At 46.0% G+C, this 18,508-nt stretch overlaps 1 long non-coding RNA gene across 1 annotated transcript; it reads left to right on the forward strand.

Moving 5' to 3' along the window:
• Nucleotides 1–1,314: 1,314 nt before the first annotated feature.
• Nucleotides 1,315–17,427, forward strand: LOC135314564 (uncharacterized). Its single transcript, XR_010374080.1, has 3 exons — nucleotides 1,315–1,394; nucleotides 16,133–16,227; nucleotides 16,667–17,427. It is a non-coding gene; the product is annotated as an uncharacterized LOC135314564 (long non-coding RNA).
• The last annotated feature ends 1,081 nt before the right edge of the window (nucleotides 17,428–18,508 follow it).

Below are 18,508 nucleotides of genomic sequence, written 5' to 3' on the forward strand. Positions count from 1 at the left end.
GGCCACCCCGTTTTCTCTAGACATTTGATGGTTTTGGAAAGATAATGGCTATTGGCACATACAATGGTGCAATAGACCCGTAACCAGGTTTTTCCACTTTCTCCAGCAACGAGCACTGTGTTGCAACACCGCGGAGTGTTGTAATACGGAGAAGCCCCAGGAATGTGGACGGGATGTTTTTCATAACGCAGTTTCTATCCTGCCATCTTTTGGCTATGAATTGCAATTTTCAATGTAAACAGAGGTATATCTGGACAAGGCTTGGCACAGCTTGGCTGCTTACATCTTGGATCTCAGCAAAGCCCCAGCAAGCTCGACAGGGCTGCAGGTTGTGGCGAGCAGAAGGGGGTGCTCAGTGTCCTAGCAGAGAGACCATATATGTGTCTATAGTGATGCTCAGGGCCACAGTTAAGCACAGGAAGGTCAGCAGCCTTATTCAAGGGTGATCAGAGCTCAGAGCCTGCCCATACCCTGCTCCTCCATGTAGCATCGCGCGCATACAGCCCCTTCTGGGAAAGGAAAAGCAGAAAGGAAGAAACAGCTGTGCAGCTCGGTCTTTAGGTACCATTCCCCTGTGCACTTATAATAATCCTTGAAGCTGCTGTCTTGGTAATAATCTAGCAATTAAAATAAAATATTGGTATTTAATTAAACTTGTCAGTCAACCAGAAATGAGTTTTCCTTATCAAGAGGAACTGGATTTGTTTTTGCCACTTGGAAACAGAGGTTAAAGACTCTTGTAAAGTAAAACTTTAATTAAGAAATGAGATATGGATTAACATGTGAGGCAGAGAATGAAAGGTCCTCAAAAATCATCTGAGTATGATTCACAGGAGGAGAGGAACCTAAATATGGGAACAGATTTTTTTTATTATTATTTTTAAAGAAAAGAAGAGCTACATGGTGCTAAAGCTCTTGCGTAGAAAAGGCATAGGAGGCATTTTTATGAGGCTAGGATGTCTCTATTCAATCTGCTTTTGATATTTAGTAATTTCAGATATTCAGAGTCTGGTCAGGCTGTGCATACACTGTGGGGCATTAGCAAATCCTAGGGATTTGGATGCTTGACTCTCATAAATTTAGATAGCAGAGGAACAAATGGCTCTTTTGGAAGCTTTGAAAAAATCCACTTTTTGTCACATTCTGGCTGTGCTGGTGACACAGAGGATGCTGCCCCCCTGCATCTCCCACCTAAGCCCGCAGAGCCCTTGTCCTGCCCGAGCATATCCGTGCCAGGAACTGCCCCGAGTGCCCGGGACTGGCCCCTGACAAATCCCAAAGTGCTAAACTCAATGCTCAGCCCTGTGGTTTTTGTTTCAGACTTGTTCCCAAGAAACATTGATTTTTATGGCATCAACTCCTGATCCCTGGACGGCTTCTTTATCCCAACTCAGGTACGTCTCCAAAGGTTGATGTCTTGGGGATTTGTAGTAAACCCACTTGTGTTTTTATTTTCTTTTGGGCACTGGACAAAAGTAAGCTGCTTTTCCTAAAGGTGGCTGAACCATTTCAGCTGAAACTAAAAAAAAAAGGCTCAGGCATGCAAAGCAGAAAATGGTCAGCACAAAAACCAGGGTTTGGAAATCATATAGATAACTGGCAAAGAGCATGGCCACGGAGGTCAGCCCACAGCAGTTTTCTCCTGACATCCGTTGACTTCAGATCAGGCCCTCAGAGAGTAAGTTTGTGGTGGGAGGAATTTCACAATTTCTCCAATAAAAAAGATATCAAAGTATGAAGTCTTTGCTGAGAGCAGCTGCTTGGGTAGACCCCGTTTTCCAGGCTGCTACCTGCTATCTCATGCTGAATTTAAGAATTCATCTCCTTTCTCCCCAGTAACTAATTGCATTTGTAGGTGAGGGACTGGAGAGGACACAGGTTTGCTACAGGAATCTGCTGGGAAGAATAAATTCATTTTAATCCTAATGAAATTTGAGAAAGGTTTGTTTTGTACAGTTATAACTTCTTGGCATGCAAAAAAAAAAAAAACAACCCACATTGAAGAATTTCTGATCTTTCCCCTTAATAACAAGAAAGCTTTTTCTGTTTGTTTGACTAATATGAGGAAAGTCAAGTTAAATGAAGCCTTCATTACCTGTCCGCATAGGTACTAGCGAACAGACAGAAAAGGCGGATGAAATGATTTTACTAGGATACATCACCTGTGACAGCCGTAATCCAGTTAAACGCAGACCCCCAGGCTTATCACCGGCCTCCGCCTTTGAGGAGAAGAGTTTTATTTGGCAAGGGAGGGTTCCTGAGCAAATGCCAGGAACGAGGCATTTGGATATATAATGGACAGCACTTAGAAGTTGTTTTTCTGTGGTGAGTGAAGGTAGTTGGTTTCCCTTTAAGCCACCACTGGAGCGAGTCTGGGCTCTGGGAAATTCGGTGAATTAGGCACCGGTGGTCTAAGGCTACACAGGGCGATTTGGAGGAGGTACGAGGTGTGACCCCGGAAGCACTCAGGAGGATGGGGAAATGGAACCAAACGCTGGACAGCTGGGAGTATTTCACCTCTGATGCTCCTCCAGTCAGCAACCTCCTTACAACATGATTTGCTCCAGTGTAAATAGATAGTGTTGAAAATATACTTGGAGAAATCAAAATTTATCAGACTGTGATTTTCTCTGTGCATTAACTCAGAACAGCGGGAGCTGCCACTAGGTAAAAAAAAAAAGATGAAATCAATTTTATCAGAATAAAAAAGGTACAATCCAGCAATGAATTTTTTTTTTTTTAAGTTTGATTTTGCTAAATTATTGCCCATCCAGCTTAGGATAGTCTCTGTCTGATGTGCTTTGTAGCAATCTGAGTTTCGCTCCTGGGCCAGCATCTCTCCTGTGCCCCCACATGCCCCACACCTGATGCACAGAAACGCAGGATTACATCTGGGCCAGCTTTCAGCTCCAGTGTTTGATGGTGTGTCAGAAGCGAGGCCGAACGTAGGGAGATGTTGGCTGTAGGATGGTGGTTCAGCTCACTGGAAAACAGATCTGCTGTCACTCCAAAATTCTTCCAACTGGAGGAGGTTGAAATCGATGTTCTGTATCCTTGGTATTTCTACAGCCTGCCCAAAAATATAGTTTTCCATGGAGCAAATGGCAAATATCACAAAGCAAACCAAAATTTCATAAGAATTTACTGAACGACCAATGTCAATGGAAAAGTACTTTATTCGTTGCCAGAGGTATTTTGAGACAGAAATAAAGAAAAAGAAGAAGAAGTCCCAACCTCCCAACCAAATAATTTCCTATCCACTTAGAGTTCCTTAGTGCTTTCCTCTGAAAAATTACAGGAATCAAAACAAACAGATATAATTAAACCCATATTAATAATTCGGGACTAATGCTGCCAGAGGAGGCAACTACTGAATAGCATGAAGCTGGGCTGGAAGGTTTCTGCTAGGTTGAGGACCTGCTTTTAAAATTTCTTCTTGCAGTATTCTTGTGCTCAGCCCTCAGTTTCTCCATCGAGTGAACTGCTAAGAAAAAGAAATAATTGTGTTTTCTCCTTCTCCGTCTGCTTGGATGTGTTTCTCGATATTTGTAATGTATCGCCCGTGATCAGTATGAAATTTTCCCATCATAAAGCTACATGAAATATTCAGCTTTATAGCTGAGAAAAATGCTTGTCATTTGTTGTGATCTAACCTGGAAGAAGGAATTTTTCTCCACAGAAAATTGCACTTTAAAGTCTGTCAAAATATTTTGATGCTGTTTGTGGAGGCCTTAGCCCAGGGCTGCTCTCAGCACTCACAGCAGGAGGAACAGGCTGCTCCTTAATTCCCTCCAGACAAGAGAGCTCTGGTTTGAGGAACAGAGGCTTGATTTTTTTTCTCATTTTGGTTGCCGTGCTCACAATTTCTGTGGGGAGTTTTGCAATGCGTCGAGCTGGAGAAGGGCTCTGGGGCTGGCTGTCCGAAGGCTGGGGCACGCCGCTCTGGTTCACCAGCCAAGGAAGCAGGCATGTGGGAAGGTCTCCCCAGTTGGAGGAGAAGAGAAGCTCCTCTCTGTCCTCAGCAGAAGAAACCATATTCAACACTCCCTTTGTGGCCACTTGTACTTTCAGCTCCCGTTCCTCTCGCTAGGTGTTGCTTCTTCATATGCAAAGTCTGGAGGTTAATCCCATAGCCTAGACCAGCCAGCCATTAGCCTGCAGGCACATATAGACTTTCGTCCTCGAGTCACATTTGTTTTCCTTTGGTAATTGTTTTAGATACATCTGCTTTAGGACCCAGACCAGAGCGATGCACTATTCAGCAGACACCAGGGCTTATCCTGAGGTCTTCCATGTGTTGTTTTCATTAGCATCCTGGTTGTATCCTGACGAAAAAAATACCCAGTGTTGGAAATACCATGTGGCCAACAGGATCGCACATTTGTATTATACAACCCAGCAGTGGGGCTCCCCTTTTCCAGGAATTCTTTGTTCTGGAAAAGTAGCGCCAAGGCAGTGAGATTGATTTATGTCACCAATAGAAACCAAACACTCATCACAACATTTCACAAACAGAGAGCAGCTCCAAGGCCCTTGGTACAGAGGTGACTAATGTCACTGTCCCCGAGCCTCACAGCTCCCTCTGCAGCCATCCACGAGGAGCGAAGTCTGGATGCGCCGCGCTGCGCTGCCTGGGGTCAGTTACGGGGTCGGGATGGTCATCCCACCTGTGAGGCTCCCTTCCGAGCACACCGGTGCATGAAGTGACCCCAAACGATTTTAGGAAGCAGAGGAGCAAAATAGAGCAACAGATGTAGAGTTTTTAAATAAAATAATAAAAACACCCCTGCCTGCAACCTGGGGAAATAAGAGAGGGGCATATACTTGCCTTGTTCCTGCAGTTTGGTGTCTGTGGTGTTGCCTACAGCTGACCACAGGCTCCCGGGGCGTTGAACCTTCAGTCTGGGCCACTGTAGCCCTTCTTACATTTTTATGTTAATCCATTTTTCTTACTGCCAGGATAAGATATGTTTAACCCAGCCTGATTTTCCCATTCTGGCTGTTCAGCCCTCAGAGTCCTGCTGATATTATTCCCCTGTTAGGCCCTATTTTCCCTACCTATATGGTGGGATTCATGCAAGACTTCTGGTGTTTTCACCTCCCACCATCTATCCCAATTCACACACCTGGGGGAAAAAAACTTACTTAGCAAGTCCAATGTGACTGGGCACATATCGCAGCAAACGGCTCCGCACCATGAGAGAGGGTCATATCAAAGTTCACATCTTGGTCCAGGAGGCTCCTTCCCAACTTGCTGCTTGTGAATTAATGCACCACGTACAGACAGTCAGCCCTAGCTAATATGATCAGGATGTGGTAGCTATAGCATGCTTCTCTGAGAGCACCATATGCGTTCATTTTATTTGATATAGTCACATCTTAACTTATAATATTAGGGATCCAAATATTCTAGGTGATCACAGAGCAGCAAGAAGAAGCTGTTTACTCGCGGGTTTCCGTTCCCTCTGCTGAGCGGCGTCTGTTGTGCGGCCAGGTCTGACATCCGCGCTCCCCGGAGCCTGGGCTCCGCAGATGAAAGGGATGGGCAGGGCTGCCTGCAACCCGGCATCGGCCAGATCAAAGCCCCGCACACATCTGCTGGGGGGTCAGCACAGCCCTCCTCCGCCAGGCACCGGGGGCTGCCTGCGCTCAGCCAAGGTGCGAGCTCCGTCTGCCGCGACGGAAGGCAACCGCAAACCCAGCCACACATTTCAGGCATCAGGAAGATAGTCTTGAGATGAAAAACATAAGGATTAAGTAACAGGTGTTCACTGGGGAAGCATTATACAAGCAAAACTTCAGAACACAAAGAAGGATCTTTCCTCTGCCGGTACTTACATTTCAACTTATTTTTTTGAGATCTGAAATTCATGCAAAATTTCCTACTTGAAACACGATGGGAAAAGAACGGCACCTAAATAACCAATTTTGTTTGCTGTTCTCGTGCTGACTTAGAGGTCAAGGAATTGCCATAACGTGGTCTAACTCACTGGATGGCGTGACTTCCCCAACTATAATAAGTATCATATAATGCCAGAAGTGGATGTAAGTTATTAACAATACCGAGGTAGGAAATCCAGGGATCATGAGTTAAGTGACTGTATTAAACATTTTATTTGAGGGTCAGATGTCACATGGAAGAACACAGAGCCTTGAAATGAGATCCAGACTGTCTGATGGCACCAGTTTGCACATCACTGGTACCACCGCTGGAGCCACACTGATTTGCACCAACGGGGAACATGGCACTTACAGATGTGGTTGCAGGAAATGAAAATAGCTGTTGCAAGAGATACATGTTCAGCAATTCTGGTCAGAACAGTGTGAAAAGAACAGATTTCATTTCAGACGCCAGCCTGAAAAGACCTAAGTGGCTTTTGCAAAATGCTCATCAAGAAGCCTGCAGTGAGAAATTCAGCTCAAGAGAAATGCGACAGAGGAAAATCATGACCCAGGAAAGGGAAATTAATAGTAAAAGGAAGGTGTACTTGAGCACTGTGTACTTCTAATGGGAGCGGCAATGTTGAACGCTCGTGCGCCAGAGGCTTTACTTCTGAAGCAGCGAAAGGAATTTTAGCACTCTCTGACACTAATCGAAAAATGTGTTAGTAGCTGAAAGCAACATCAGCTCTTAGTCTTGAGAAATTTCCTCTGCCACAAATGTAATTGTAATAAAAACTGAACCACTGAATTAAATGTTAGAACACTTAAAAATCATAAAGCCTTCCCTGCTTCTACTTTCCTTCTGTAATAAATTAAAAGCACGACAGATTTCACCCAAAGACACAAACATTAAGAAATCATTTGGCAAATGACTTTTTTCAAGCCTGGCATCTCTAGCCTGGGGAGAGCTTTGGAAAGGTCACAGAAATTTGTCCCATGAACGGCCTCTCTTCAAGCCTAAGGGGGTAAATCTGTGGATCTGGGGCACCATGATGCTGGCCTGAGGAGGACAAGATGCCGGCTTGGAGGGAACTTGCCTATTCCTTGCCACCTTCTCAAAATTATCATGTGCATAGATATCTTTGCTCAAGGAGGCACCTGAGCATGTGTTTAAGTCTCATTGCAAAGGAGTGTAAGTCCTTTCCTAGAGATGCTTTCCTGAACGGCAGCCAGAAGCAATGACACAAGTTGTTACACTGACTTGGGTAGAGACATGAGCACATCATGAGCCCCAGGAAGCCTGATACTGCCAGCGAGTCTGGACCCTCAGGCTCTTGTGCCTTGAGGATGGACAGACTCTGCCCAGCAGGTCAGAAGGAGGCAGCAGGTTTCGCACGCTGCCTTCTTGGCGTACAACCCACAGATCACAGCATCAGCCTTGGCAAGTTCCCCTTCAGCAGGAGAAATTGGGATATGCGGAACAGACAAGAACCAAAATGTTCAAACCCCACATTTGGCATGCTACGTGCAGATCATGGAGCCCACCTTTAGGTGACTGGGTTTATAAAAACCCTTTGTCTCTGTGTGTACAATAACTTCTTCTGAGAAGCATAAGGTCCCTTCTGTTTCAGTCCATATGCTCTGTGTCAGAGGGATCTGTGCAGCTCCTGTGTCTCTGTGCCTCTAAATTGTTTCTCTCTCACAATAAATCAGGGGATGCAGTGATGTACACATTTCTATCTTTAATCCTTACAGGTGCCAAGCTGAGGACCCAAGAGGGGTGTGTTTCATACAAGATCAAGCAGGAAGCCTGTAGCAGTGCAAGAACTCCAATGCCCAGCCCTAAGGCATTGCTCATTGCCCCCTTCTTGTTGCTGGCTCTTTGTTGTTGCCAGATGTTAAAATGCTGCTGTGTTTCTACCCTATTCAGAATTGGTATTCCTCAGTTAGAGTCCTAAAGGCATGTAGAATTCCCTGTGTTAAGTGATTTTTTTATGGGCAAAGTATTAACAAAAAGTATTATCTGCCCAGCCACCAAAAAGAATATTATATGCCTGTAAGGAAACAGAACGGCCATTTCAAAGAAACATTTACCAAACCTTGTATCATCCATAAAACCACACATTCTCTGAGGGATGAGGGTGGAACCATAATCCCCCTGCAAGTGACAAGTGTGGCCTTCCCATGGGATGCAAACATGGGCCCAAGTTTCCTAAAAGCCATCTGTTTTGCCATTTATGACTTAATGCATGCTAGAAAAAAATGTTGCAACCAGCTGTTTTCATCCTTGCGGACAGTGCCTTGCTCTACCACGTGCCTTGGTAGGATGACCCCTGCGAGGCTGAGGCTGGGAGCCAGCGGGTGGCACCAGGGCTGCCAGTGGTGGTCACCGAGGTGGAAAACCTTCCCGTAATCACCAAGCTTTGGGACTCTTCCTCATTTCCCCCCAGGCAGGAACTGTAAGTCTCAGCATGTCACACTGGGTGTAACCTACTGAAACCTCCTCCCAGCAGACAAGGCACAGGGTGAGCCAGTCCAGCCCAGATGTGACACGGACTTTGTACCCTCGTTTCTTAGGAAGACCTCCCTTGTTGCCTAAGCAGAAGAACAAAACAAGCAAAACCAGTGAGTTTCCATCTGGGCAGAAAACCCCTGGTCCTCATTGCAGGCAGAAGGGAAGTGTTACAGTCCCATGAGACACTGCAGAAAACAGGGAGCATCTTTCAGGTCCGAAGATGCCCTTTATTTTCTGGTTGAGCAAGACGGAATCAAGTGTCTGTGCAAGAGATGAATGAAATGACATTTGAGCAAAAGCTAGTTTTATATCCATTCACACTAAAGAAAGGATGTAAGTTCACCCAAGGTCGTCTTCTGGCTCTCTAACAGCACTGATTTCCACTCAGGGAGAACAAACAAGTCTTTGCTCACATAGGAAGAATCATGGCTCAGTGTTTTCCTGAGCAACTTGCCACGAATTAGCCAGAAGGAGAGAGCTAAAGCTTGCAATGGAAATATCTCTCATGAAGAACAAGTGCTCAAGGGGCTTAGAAATGTGATCTTATTAACTTCCTGTCAATGTTCAGTGCAGGATAAATGTCCATTTAAGAGCATTAGCGATGCATTCCCTCCGCAGTGAAATTTGCAGGGCCTCCTCCTTCCCAGCCTTCTCACCAACTCTCAACTCACTTTGAAAGGGTGAAAGAACGAGCAGCTAGAAGTGCTTTGAAAGGATGCAAATGGAGGCAACGCACACAAAAACCTGTCAAAGGCTGCGTTTCAGCTCCTTTTGCATGGAGTCTGCAGCAGCCAATGCTCAGAGCAGGAAGGGGAACAGCAGCTGGGGTAAGGAGGGACTGTGAAATGTCCCGGCGATGGGCAGGTACTCGACATTTCAAATTTTTTGTTTTGAAAAGGAAGTGAATGTCTTCCTTGGACCGTCTGCTCCTGTGACGGCAGGAACCTTGTTTGCATGTCAGGGATGCAGCATCCCACAAACAGGAATGCACATTTTGGCAGAGCACATACAGCGACGGCTCCCACCTGCAGTAACAAGGGCCAGGTGTGACCCAAAAATTGTTTTAACAGACTAAGCTTAACACTGCTTGCTTAAAGCACGCGTTGAAGGTCACTGAGAGTCTTCCTGAACACTGGTAGATAGGGAGAGTCTGGTCATTTGTTATGCATTTAATTTATTTGTTTCCTGGCTGAAGATATATCAAAATGGGACCTGAACTCTTGGAGCTTCTGGATGCCGTAGCTAATCTCAGCATTCAGGATTATCAGCTTGAAGACTGACATCAGTCTGTAAAATTTACATTTAATTAATGATTAATGCTCTCCACTCTAGCCAGCCAAAAGGACATGATGGTGCCCCACGGGCAAGGGTGAAAGGTCTCATTGCAGCATCTTTTGAAGCAGAATCCAGAAGACAACATCAATGCACCCAGTGGCCTTCCATCCCACAGTCAGTTGCATCAGGAAGAGGTCTTCTCTTGGCACCGACTCCATACCCCCATCCCCTCTCAACAGCAGAGGTTTTGTCTTCCTAGATGTTTAGGAAATCCAGCTTTGCTAAATCTCCAGAGTGTCCAGTAGACAACAAGAAAGATAGAATCATAGAATCGTTAAGGTTGGAAAAGACCTCTAGGATCACCAAGTCCAACTCCCAGCCCAACACCCCCAGGCCTCCTAAACCATGCCCTGAAGTGCCACATCTACATGTGTTTTGAACCCCCCCAGGGATGGTGACTCCCCCACCTCTCTGGGCAGCCTAGGAACCAGATCTCTGGTTCCTAATGCCAGAGCACAGAGAAATATGGGAACATGCTCTGTCAAACCACAAAATCCTTTAAGATCCCTTCAGAGATTGCAAAAAAGTAGAGCAGGAGAAGGGCGTGTCCTTGAGCCCGCCGTGATGGGAGCACTGGAGCTGTGGGGAGAGGACGATTTGAGATCATCTCTGTCCCTGCACAGGGACCACACAGAGGGGAGGGAGGGCTGTAACCCACCAAATTCCCTTCTGCCCTGGTAAAACACCCTGTTTTTGAAATACTTTTCTGACGTTCACACCCCTTCACGTGTTTATTTTTAACAGCTAACATTTTCTGAACATAAATGTCATCTCAGCTGTATTCCCAGAGCTTAATTCATTCTGGTCCCTTAACCATTCTTTTATGCTTATAGCATATATTTTGAATTAGCTAAATTAGATTTCACTCTGTTGTCAGTGAGTGTCAGTCACAATGCATTTGACTTTCAGTTGCAAAATATGTGCAGGTTTGAGAGGCAGCACGGTAAGCTGGTGTTTGAAGCATGAATTAGACTTTTAATAGACAAAAAATTGCTGGGAAGATGGGACTTATAAATTACTTTAGACATTCGACCATAATTATTATATCATTTAATTTCTGTATACATATATAGGGGTTTTTTAGGAGGCTGGTTGCTATGGTAACTTCTTTACTGCATGGTCCATATGTTGCTTCTGAAACTCTTTTTCCTAATGGAAAATTACACCCATGGACATGGATGGCATTTGTAAATCTCTGAAAAAAGTAACGATTTTCCTTTTCTTCCGAAATGTCATCAGCTGTGCAATAGAAGCCTTTGAAGTTCAGTTCTCCCCCTTGTCAGTTCACCAAGCAAGAGACGTGAACTGCATCCAAACCTTCCCTGCTCTGCCTTCAAACCTTTGCCTTGCCTTGCTGGAAGCCTGCCTTACAGTAAATGCCCCAACTTGTTTATGGGATGAGGTCAGAAAAAAAGTTATGTTTAGAAATAGCTATCTCTCCAGGTGACAGCTGAAAGTGTAGGGTGGTTAGCAGGAGCGAAGAGCTTGGACGCCCATCCCAATGCGAACTCAGTTCTCCGGATGTGAATGCATTTGGATTTTCTGTCCATAAATCAAACCAGATGACTAAATGTGGGGTTTTTTTCTCACTCTTCCTAGGAAAAAAATTCTTGCGTTTTGCAGGGTGCAAAAGGCCTTTCATGAACGCACACATCAGCACTGCAACTGTAGCACTGAAAGGCTATTGGTTTCAACAGTGCGTTCACCAGGAGGTTTCATACCTCTCCTTCGGGACCAGGGCTTGCAAACTCTGCTCCATCCCACACCAGGGCAGAGGAACTACGGTGAGTTCCTGTCTGTGAACCATTCCTGGACCACCTCTGTCCCCCCGTTTGCCAAAGCAAGTGAGCTGTGTTGCTGGCTCAGCTGCGTGCACGCTGTGATGTGCGGCTCCTCGGAGCAGGCGGGTCGCCTGCAGCTCTCCGGCGCGGTGGTTACATCACTGCCGTTGATTGTGGAGGGCCAATTTTCCCACACTGCCCGAATAAGGGTGAAAGGGAAGTAGTATTTCTGAATGCAGAGCGAAAACTGGTCCTAAAAATTTCCATGGAGCAGAATTATTGTTTTCCATGTAGCTCAGTATGTCACTGTCGTACAAAAACGAAGGAAAAGCTGGAAAGCAGAATAAGCTCAGCTCCAGGTGCGTGCGCAGCTGGGGACACAGTGAGCTTTCGGCTGCTGCACCATGCTCTGCTCTTGGGGTGGACAGGGCAGCAAATTAGAGCCATCCACCCATAGGCACACTGGTACTTTTTGATGTGGTTTTTGTTGGCTTTGAACGGTTCTTTTAAGGTAGCAGCATTTCTCTATTCATCTACTGAGGCTGGGGAAAAAAAAAAACAAACCCAACTACCTGCACTGTTGCAATCAATTGCTTTGCCTGGTCTGTTTTTGAAGTTTAAGCCAAGGGATTATGAATCCACAATGGAAAACTCCAGCTCTGGGGCTGATGGAGCAATTCCCTGAGCAGACAGAGCCAGGCCGGACTGTCTGGCGTGTCTGCGCTCATACTGCGCCTCAGTATTTCCTTGCTGCCATCAGCCATGAACACATGCACATCTGTAAAGCATGGATTTCAGTGAGGCTGGATTAGGGGTGGAATTAACTCTGTGTATCTGAAGTTTACCAAGAACCCAGAGCCATTTAAATGTATTTTTAACCTTATTTTTCCCAGCAATTCTTATTACCGGCTGTGGCTTGGAAGCAACCACCTTTATGTACCTAAAGAGTCTGTGAATGTTGGCTTTTCAGAAACCTTTCTCGGTGCCTTACACAGCTGCACTTCTGTTTTACATTGGGAAGGTTTGACACCTTAGCAGTATAAAGTTATAGGTTTTATCCCTAAAACTTCCCAAATGCAGTTTCCATTATTAACACAATTGTGACAGCTATAGTTTGTTTATATTGCTTCACCTGGGGCACATAAACTTAAAGGACTGAAAATACCTCCATGCAATAAAAGAATTTTATATAATTGCTACCTCTTGCTGTAGGGGACAGCTGGCCTTTGAAAGTTGGGAACTCATTTACGTCATTGAAGTAAAATGTAAGCCTGGGGTTTAAATGACTGTAATTTATGTTTCTGAAGCTCAAAACACAAATATGGCTGTCCAAAGGGCAAATACCTTTCCAAACAAGCTAATACTCATAATTCAACTTGGAGAGCATGTATTTCCCCTTACAGGAGCCTGTCCAGCGTTGCTCTTTTCTTTTGATACTTACTCTCTTATTATCTCTGGTTTGTTATCCCCAGTGTTAACATTTCTACGGACAGCCCCCTAATTCAGCGGTTTTAAATGCTTCCTAATCTGCTGTGCAAGGCTGGGTCACATCCTGTGCGGTCACCGGGGACGTGCCCCGGAGCTGCCGCCCATCGTCGCTGGGAGCCCCCAGTGACGCCCACCAGGTAGATGTGGCAGCGGCTGCGTCACCAGAGCCTCTCGTCACAGCGAATGGCGAATTTCTTGTGGCTGGACAAAAACCAGCATCCTGGGAGCAGGGTAGCTAGAAATCACCCTGCAGTTCTTGTGCTGAGCATTTGCTTGTCACTGTCTCTAAGCATTTGTCTGAACACCATTTATATACTTCGGGTTTAGGGCCCGGTTCCAAACAGCTGTTGCTTGTTTAGCTTTTTTAATTTTTTTTTTTTTTAATTTATAACACTGAAAATCTCTCTGGAATGGGCTGACACCAAAAATGTTTGTTCTAGCCCTTGGATGAAAGCACCCACCCATGGTCCACGCTTTTAGGGTTTGCAAATTCACCAACACTTCTTATGGCATTGCAAAACAACAGTGACAAAAAGAAACTCAACCACAGCTCCCTCAGAGCAAATTCCAGGCTCAGAGCTCTCCTGCAAGCTTGCAAGCCCATCATCACAGGGGAGCCTGCATCAATTTAGAAGGTATATTTCCAAATCTCCGTTCTGGCGTGATCATGCTTTGCCTTGGCTCCCTCCAACAGTACATGCTTTTGTCATTTGCTTTTAATATATTTTCAGACGTATCTGTGACTTAAAAATAATTAATCTCATTTTCATAATTTTCAAGAGTTTGGTCGTGCCGCTCAGTACGGCTCAGTGGAGAAGAGCAAATGGCAGATCTTCTTAGTCTTGGATTGTATAAGTGTGAATATTGACATCAGGTTTCTAGCGCAAGAAAACCATGGAAAGTGAATTCAAATTTCACCTGAGCGTCTTGTAGGTGAACATGATTCCTTCCCTTAAAGTACCTCTTTGGGAAAAAGTGAGCGCAGCTTCGGAGAGAGAATATTCAGCTAAAATGAGGGTGGATATTCAGGCCCTGCTGTACCTGCCCTCCTTGCAATAGTGACCATGAACCTGCCGAGGAGGCGAGGAGGCAGCCCGGCGGGTGTCCTGCTGATGCACACCGTCTCCTTTCCATCTCGCATGGGCTGCAGCGGGGCACGTCCTCCTTGCAAGTTCCTGGAGTTTTATTTAATGCATTAGGCTGGTGTCCGGGAATGCCATGGACCCTCTGTTAGCTGCTGTGGGACAAAATGCCCCTTCTCCATAGCGGTTCTCCCCCAGCACGGGGAGATGTGGGTACGCACACACGGCAGGAGTGAGGCAGGCAGGGGTCCTGGCCGTGCCACGAGCTCTCGGCAGTTTGCAGGCTAACCCTTGCTTACGGATTATTTTTCCTTCAGATTCATAGTGGAAGTAATGAGGAGGGAATTTGGGAAAAACACAGAAATGTCTTCAGAAAATGTGTTCGAAGTCCTGCTCCCGAGTGAGAAGGGGAGCCTGAAAGCAAGCCCAGTCCTTCCTCCCCAGCACAAGTGCAGCCCCTGGGCCCCCGGGATGTGCCGTCATGTCCCGGGAATGTGCTTCCTGCACACACTGCATCCACATCCCTCCGCTTGCCCGTCCTGCCGGGACCGGCCTCCCTCACCTCTCTGGCTGAGGATGCTCCTTGGGGAGGCACAGCCTCATGCTGGGGACCGGGGAAGTCACACAAGGACCAGTATCAACAGGCAAGAGCTTCTTTTCACCTGGTTTTTGGGGGAGCACAGCTGCTTGCAGCTGCTGCTGCAGTAAATGGTGAGTATGGACTGGACACCCGTGCTAAAAACCCACAGACTGAAACAGACTGCACCAAGGGCATTGCGGACCTGTTTTCCAGCTGCATCTGCCAGAGGCAAATGAGCTGAAGCTTGAGCGAATGCAAAGCTAGAGAGCTGCTGCACCCATGAATCGGCCTGATAGGAAACGGTCACGGGTGCCAAACGAAGAATATCTTCCCTAAAATAAATTGAATGGTTAACTGGACCATCAAGTATGAACCACTGGCTGCTGCCATGTGTGCGTGGAGGTGGCGTGGGGCTGGCAACCGAAGAGCATTTTCCTTTCTTCCTCCCCTTTCAGGCCTGGGTGTCACAGGATGCAATGGAAATGTAACGTGTCTCTAAGAGGACACTACAACGAGGAGGTTTGCTGCCAAGCAGGGGCCCATCTCTTCCTGGGGGCTCCCTGGTGGAGGCGACTGCTGTGTTCAGGGACTGCTCTCAGGGTCCAGGCAATCCTTTCCAGTCCTACTCCTGTGTCACCAGTACCTTTTCTTCTCTACCTGCTCAGAAATGGATGCACATGCTGAGAATTTAAAGCCTAGTCCTTAAGATCTATCGTGGCTGAAATGTCTATAAACACCTTGAGTCTCTTTAGAGATCACTGTGCTTGCCAAACTCTGCGGCTTACTAGTATGTCTCATTATATGCGGTGCTTTCCCCCCTCCTGCAGCCCATGATTATGTGAGAACTGCAGGAAAAGTAAGTTTAAAGTCTTCAGTACATCCTCAGTGCCTAAACTGAAAAAGTAGATGAAGAAACTCTAATTTAATTAAAAAGCTGAAATAGTATATAAGATGACCTCAAGACTTGGAGCTTGTCTACAGCTTTTTTCCAGCATTGGCAGTTATCAGTATTGAAATATTACCAGTAAAGTTTTTTGTCCTTTTTTTTTTTTGAATATATTAGTAACCTAAGACCACATATCGCTCAGCTGAAATCTGCTGAACATTAATCACCAGATTCTGCTTTATGGCTGAAATAAATCTGACCAGAAAACAGAAAAAAATATCAGTAAAACTAGCGGCATGATTCACCATACCCTCAGTGACTGAAGTAGCTTGTTTTCAGGAGCCAAATATTGTTTTCAAGTAGAAATATATATTGCACAGCTGACTGGGGTGTGTCTGTCCACTAAAATGAATCCGGGCTATTAATCAGCAGATATGTCCTCCCTCTCTCTGTGTCTCTGTGCGCGTGTGCGTTCAGAAGATGACAGGATACTTGATCGTGAAGATCTCTAAGGATATACAAGGGGCAATATTTTATTGGATTTTGAATGTAACAAAAATTGCATTTTCTCTTCCTTTGCAGGGCTGGGTCTCACACAGTCCGGTTTGGTGGTTGCAGAGCTGCATTGCATTGACCATCACAGGAATGTTCTCCTAACCAATAGGTACCACATCCAGGTATATCTACATAAGAGTTGTCATTAGGATCAGGAAGTTTGAAGCAAAATCATCTCCACTTATGGCACTTTGGCTTGCGCCGTGGAGTGGTGCTGCAGCACATGAACTTTTGGAGGACATGAGACAAGATGATGTGCTCCAGCTCACCTAAACACATGGGCCACTACTGATCACTCAGTGCCGGGACCAATCCCCCCAAAATCATTTAGTACGGACACCCCGCTTCTCAGATCTGCTTGCTAAGGCTAATGCAGGTGTAGCCACTAAGCATGCCCTGCTCACAAACACACTCATGCAGCGGTAACCAGTCCCCAACTCACGGTGATCCAGTTTGCCTCCCTAGAGAGAGGTTATTCCTGTCAATACCAAGCAAGAAGAGACACATAACTTCAGGGGCTTTCCACCATTTATCTTCCCATCGCCTCTCTCCTCCCAACAGGTGTACACTTGACACAGTCACTTTTCTTCAGGGAAAGGACCCGATTTCGTAGCAGACAGGAATGCTGACCCACTTGCCTTCTGCTGCAAGCATCCATCAAACCCAGCCTCTGTGTCCCCTGGAGTCTTAATTTTCCTCTTGACAGCAAAGACAAATGACTCCCCCAGGGCTGTTTGCTCATGTCTACTCAAGGTTTCCATGACTTTTCTTGACGATGACCTGTTTTTTAAACACACAATGAGTTTTCTTTCCTCTGCCATCTACCAGTGTGAAGGCAGAGATAGATTTGTTTTAGATTTGGTGCCAATCCCAGACACATCTTCCCTCTCTGCTCTCTGCTTGAGGCTTCTTCTTGTCCCTAGATGTTGCCAGCTGTGATACTTTCCCCCCATTTTGGCTTGTCCTGCACAGATATGGTGATATTTCATTTGAGGTGGAACAACAAAAAGAGAATACATTTTCTGGTATTTTCCCAGTCCACCACAAGTTTTTTCCCAATTCACCACGAAAACTGATTTATTTTTTTTCCTGCCCTGTTCTTTCCTCTACAAGGCTCCCCTGACATTACGCCACCAGCTCCCAAATGGTGGGATTTTTCCCCATAGGTAAATTCCCATTTCTTTAGGATTATTCTACTCTTTGTGACAACCACTGATACTCTGGGAGGCCTCAGCTCGAGAGGCTGGGAGCTGCTGTTCGAATTGTCAGCCCAAAGGAAAGGAGCTGCTATGTGTTGTTTAGGACGATGGTTTCACAGCTGATCTTCCTCACATTAACTGCTTTTAGATTTTAAATAAATTTTAAGTTTTCTGTTTGTTTGTTTGTTTGTTTCCTAATTTATAAGGTAGTTCTGGAAACCACCCCACATTTGTAAGTAGGTGTCCCAAAGACAATTCCTTTCCCGGTAACGTCACCTGGAGCAGAGAAAAGCAATTGCTGCCCGCTTGCCAGACCCTCACCTGCTCACAGGTAGTCTATACTCTGCAAATCAGTGCCTTGAAAACAGTTCTCCTCTCTTCAGCGACATCGAATGAACCTGAACTCTGAGTGCCGCAGCTTGCTGCGGACCTGGGAAGGCAGGCAGGCAACGCAAGGGAACAGGAGCTGGTTTTGTTACTGACATCTGCACGATGAAGCATGCAGAGAGACAGGGACAAAGCAACTTCAGTTCCCCAGTTTTCTAGTTCTGGAGAGCTTGTCTTTGCAGTGTAGCTTTTTAATGTCATCCTTGGCAAAAATGTCCTTCTTTTTATTTCCCTCCTCCCAGAAAACACAAACCCTGCAGTTATCATATGCAGAGTAGCCTGGTCTTGCACCAGGAAATACCAAACACCCTTATTTGTAAGGAACGCTGCCAGCCCTGGCTATGATTAAACCCCCATAAAAATGAAGAGACTCTCTAGCCAGATTCATCCGGGTGTTGAAAGAACGAAGAATGTGGTTGCCACTTCCCAGTTTCCTTTGGCACAACGATTTTCCAATCAACCAGGACAACCCAAGGATGGGAAACGGCGCCGGACCACCTGCGTGCTGGCTGTGCTCAGCGGCCACCGAGTCCCTCCACGCACCAGCATTTCCAAACGCAGCAGAGTAGCCCTGAGGTTACACAAAGTCTTTTTGATCCCACCTCAGTGACCTCAGGGCTGCAAATGCTGCTGTGGGACCTTCTTCTGCCCTGGAATGAGGTCCTTGTTCACGTGAAAACTGTGCAGTCCAGGCACCCTACAACACAAACCCTCCCTGTCTATTGAATGCAATAATCACACCCTGGATAGCTATGAGTTGCTGTGCAAAGGGAAAAGGTCTCTCTCAAACCCACTGCTTTGTCCTTTTTCATTTGTG

The sequence above is a fragment of the Phalacrocorax carbo genome, chromosome 8 (genome assembly GCF_963921805.1).
Source record: "Phalacrocorax carbo chromosome 8, bPhaCar2.1, whole genome shotgun sequence".
NCBI lineage: Eukaryota > Metazoa > Chordata > Aves > Suliformes > Phalacrocoracidae > Phalacrocorax > Phalacrocorax carbo.